At 41.5% G+C, this 4,798-nt stretch overlaps 1 long non-coding RNA gene across 1 annotated transcript; it reads right to left on the reverse strand.

The window, feature by feature from the left end:
* Positions 1-2,167: 2,167 nt before the first annotated feature.
* On the reverse strand, positions 2,168-4,326 carry LOC106013372. Its single transcript, XR_001185326.2, has 2 exons — positions 4,165-4,326; positions 2,168-2,285 (listed from the first exon to the last, which is right to left on the reverse strand). It is a non-coding gene; the product is annotated as an uncharacterized LOC106013372 (long non-coding RNA).
* Between the last annotated feature and the right edge of the window lie 472 nt (positions 4,327-4,798).

Below are 4,798 nucleotides of genomic sequence, written 5' to 3' on the forward strand. Positions count from 1 at the left end.
AAAAGTTTTCTATAATTTTACCTTTCTGGTCTTTAGGTTTGTCTCCCCAAAGGGGGCTGTGGGCATTGAAATCACCTAGTAAAATAAAGGGTTTCGCCCGCCCGTTAAGTGAATTAAGTTGTGGAGCGGACAAAAAAAAAACTGACTTGAGGTCCGCAGTCTGCTCGCTGAGAGATTAAAATTGTGGAGTGGACCCAAAAAATGAACTGTCTTGAGGTTCGCAGTCCACTCGCATGGCCGTCCGTTACCCGCTCGCTCTGATAGTCCGCGAGTAACGAACCCGTTCATCCGCTCGCCCCAACTCTAATAAAAACGAGAAGGGTGTGGGGGGGGGGGGGATTTTTAAAATTTTGCTTTAATTATAAATTAACAAATAATGTTCCAAGACATTTTCCAGACAAATACCTCCTGTAGATGCTCCTGTCAGTGGGTGCTCCTCCGGCTGATCCTCATGTCTGCCTCTGGTCCTGGTGATGAAGATGTGTCAATTAATATAATCGTATTGTATCTATACAGTTTGTATTTTTGTTTCAGAATATACAAGAGGGGATATAATATTTTTACTACTGGTTTAACTCTATGTCTGGACAGTGGCAGCGTCCGGCAGTCGAGGTCCATAACTATGGCTGGACCGATGCGAAGTCATTATTGTATTATGGTACGAGCCGAATATAAAAAAGTATGAGCTAACAAGCCTTAAGTTTGACCCGGAAGTCAAAGATAAATGAATTCTACATCTGCGTAATGCTTTATTGATGAGTTTGACTCGAAACAAGTGGTTTTATAAACGTAATATGTCGGATCGCATTTCCACAAACACGAGAGAATGACGCGGACACGTGATTTTAAATCGAGTGTTAAAAGGCCAGAAAGGACATTAATGAAAACGGGTCAGGAGAAATGTTTTATTAGTTTTCTTTTTCACCAAAATGCAAAAACAAGTCTTTCACCTTGAAATAAAACCAATAGTTATTTTTCTATTTTTACTTTAATGATTAATAAATAGTGTTCCAAGACATATTTCTCAGACAAATACCTCCTGTAGATGCTCCTGTCTGTGGGTGCTCCTCCGGCTGGTCCTCCTGTCTGCGGCTGGTCCTGGTGATGAAGACATGTCAATTAATACAATCGTCTTACCTCTATACATACAGATTGTATTCTTTTTGTGAAAAAATAAACTGTCGCTAAAATATTTTTGCTACTGGTTTAAAAAGCATCAAAGACATTTTTAAAAATTTGTCAAAAAAATATGTTTCATCATTTGTCAATTAATACTATTGTCTTACGTCTATACAGTTTGCATTTTTGTTTCAAAATATAAAAAGAGTCGTTACAATATTGTTTACCACCAGTTTAAAAGGACAGAAGGTCATTAATAAAAACCTTTCAGTAAAAATACATTTTATCATTCTCTCTTTCCACCTAAATGCAACAATAAAACTTTCACCTTTAACTTGAAAAACTATAATAATGAACACCGAGACATATTTCCCAGACAAATACCTCCTGTAGACGTCCTGTCTGCGGGTGCTCCTCTTGCTGGTCCAGGTGGTCCTTACGGAACAATCCAGTATACACGCCACTCCAACATCATCACACTCAAACTCAAAATCAGCAGGAAGCTCTACCCACACCATTCTACCCCTGCAACCCTACCCACCCCCCCTCCCAAAAAAAAGAAAAACCTGCACTGCCCCCTCAACTACCTCCCGCCATGGCCATGGCAATATCTACAAAATCCTACTCTGAACCTAGCCTATCCACCTAGCTCTCTATCAACCTATCTGCCTATCTCTACAGCCCCACTGCGTCACTTCAAGCCTGAGTGTGATATACGGAAATCGTAGAAGCAGACCACTTTGATACTTGTTGGACCAGAAAAGTGAACACACCGTCTGATGTCACCAAACTCTGAACTGTAGGAAAGGGATAGAATTGCCTCGTCATCTTTCTAGTTCAGTGATCTCATATAGTGAAGCAGCTTCTGTACAATATCTGAAACAGTACATCATACAAAGAATGTTTCTGACGTTGAGTCCATGTTTTTACATCCCTATCCGCATAATTTCACACAAGCTTGAGAAATCAAAGTGCACAGTCAGCTGTTATATTTGCCAGTTATCGTTCGCTGGTGTAACTGACAGAAATCCATTTCAGGGTAGCTGTGGCAGTATATTCGTCTGGCTGGTTGTCTAAGAGTGAGTGGAAGGTCCGTGCTGTCTGGGCAGGGTGTCAGCTTCTTGGGTGACTGTCAGCTGTTGGCTTCTCATGTGGGTGCTGGCTTTCTGTGAAACATAAATTTGAAGTCAAATTAGTTATTAATTAAACTTTACAGTTTAAGCAAAGAAAAGCACATCCAAGGCAATAACAATTATCAAAATGTAAGGGGACAGACAGGCACAAACTACAGGGGAAAGGAAACGAGAAGGTTCTGTCATTGACACCCCCACCCATCGACAATAACAAAAGGCAATATATTGGGGGGGTTTGGAGTGGGTTTTTGGGTTGTTTCTTTAAAAAGTGTTTTACGGCGCTCACAACTGCATAAGGTTATATGAGCGCGCGGGACACGTTTAACTTTTTCAGTTGGTAGGAAATTTTGAAAATTGCCCGGGTGGCGGTCAAAGCCTACTCTTATCGATTGTGAACCACCAAGGGATCTTTAACGTGCGCAACTTGCACACGGGCCCTCCGAGATTTTTCACCCTTGTCCGAGAAGGCTAGGTGCAGGGGTGTGGCTGAAAGACACAGTAAGAAGGAGCCAGGGAGAAGCAGTAGAAAGGCTGCAGAAAGAGTCAGAAGCCCAGAGGAGGGGGCAAAGGAGGTGAGGGGGTAGGGCAGAAAGAGACGAAGGCAGACGATAGAACATTGCTAGAGAGCAGGCAATGAGGTGAAACGAGACAATTTTAGAGAATAATTTTTTTGGTCGCTACCGGGACTCGAACCCGGGATCTTCGAATGAGCTGCCAACACCCTAATCTCTAGGTCACGAGGGCCCCCATATTGGTTTTTGATTGAGTAATATGTTCTATATCGCTATAGAGAAAATCTGTTCATGTATTTGACACATACAGATTTTCCAAACATCAACTTTTCTTACTACTGATTAAAAGGATGGACAGACATTTACAAAAATCTGTCTGCAAAATTATGAGTTAAAAATGTTCACTTTTTTACAACTTTTTTACTATGCATTTCTTGTAGACTAAATATTTGCAAAACAAAGATCTTTCCTGGGTCAATAATATTAACAATGACTTCCTGTTGGAGCATTTAAAATATCAAATACTGGTATAATCGTATCTTTGAATTCACCGCATTCTATCAAAATAAGCCAAGCAGTAGAAGAAACAAATTGTAGCATGTTATAAAGAAAGGACATTTTTATCCTTCTAGGAGATGTTCTTCACATGGTTGTGTATTTTTGACCAATTAAAACTTCCATTATTCCAATATTAGTATTGGTGTGACAAGAAAAAGATGAATGCAACCCATTGAAGGAGAGGTTCCACCTTCAGTGACACGAAGCAACCAATATTATAAATTTTTCTCAGTTGAATTGATTTAACAAGCAAATATTCAGGTCTTAGGTTAATTTTAAGACTCATTACTCGACATGACCAGGAGCATTTTTTGAGAGACAGCTAAATACAAACATGTAATTTGAAGTTGAACTCAAAACTCACCAATTATTGGTACTTTTTAATTTCTAAAGTAGTAATTGAGTTAATGTCCTAATAGGGGAGGTCTGTTAATAGGGGGAGGGGGAGAGGGAGAGAGAGAGAGAGAGAGAGAGAGAGAGAGAGAGAGAGAGAGAGAGAGAGAGGGGGGGGGGGGGGGTGCGGGATGTGGAATACTGAGAGATTGCTCTGGCTTAAAGAGTCGCAAGGGTGGTTGCTGGATGTGGATTACTGAAAATAGAAATTACTAAATCTGAAGGAACTAGGAGGAAGGGGTTGGGGGGGGGCAGTTTGAGTAGAAAGAGTGCACAGGAAATGCTAGGGAGAGAGAAACAACGGAACTAGGGACAGGGGAATGAAATGACCTTTCAGTACGCACAATATGTACAATGAGGGGGAATGGGGGAGAGACGAAGAATGAGGACTTGATAATAAGAATTGGAATACGGTTCAATATCAAGAAATACGAACACAAATAACATACCTGAATATTTGCTAAGATATAATGGAATCTAAATCTCAATGTGTCGCATGATCGCCTCGGTTTCATTAGCACAGGAGACGGGAAGGCAGTGTCCAATGTAGTTTTACTACTGGAATCACAAGTACCTGAAATGTCGCCAGCTTCGAACTGATTAATTTCTGCTCAAAGTATCCGAAGAGAACACGAACTGAATTGTATTCACCAAGTAGCTGTCTGCTGATTGGCTGTTGGATCTCCGATTTCTACTCATAAGTCACTTTTTTAAAGTTTAGAGTAGGCCTACTGTGAACGAGGCGTCACAAAAAGCGTCGACTAACATAGCCAGGAAGACAACGTTGTTGGTTGTTTTTGCCCCCCCCCCGTGTGTGTGTGTGTGTGTGTGTGTGTGTGTGTGTGTGTGTGTGTGTGTGTGTGTGTGTGTGTGTGTATAAAATCTCTCTCTCATCACTCCTCTCCCCCCCCTCTCTCTCTCTCTCTTACCTCCCCCCTTTCTCTCTCTCTCCCTCTCTCTCTCTCTCTCTCTCTCTCTCTCTCTCTCTCTCTCTCTCTCTCTCTCTGGATCTCTCTCTCTCTGTAATCTCTCCTCTCTCTCTAACCCCTCTTCTCTCTCTTTCTCGACGTCCTCCCCCCCCCT

Source organism: Aplysia californica, unplaced genomic scaffold (genome assembly GCF_000002075.1).
Source record: "Aplysia californica isolate F4 #8 unplaced genomic scaffold, AplCal3.0 scaffold00831, whole genome shotgun sequence".
In the NCBI taxonomy this organism is placed as follows: domain Eukaryota; kingdom Metazoa; phylum Mollusca; class Gastropoda; order Aplysiida; family Aplysiidae; genus Aplysia; species Aplysia californica.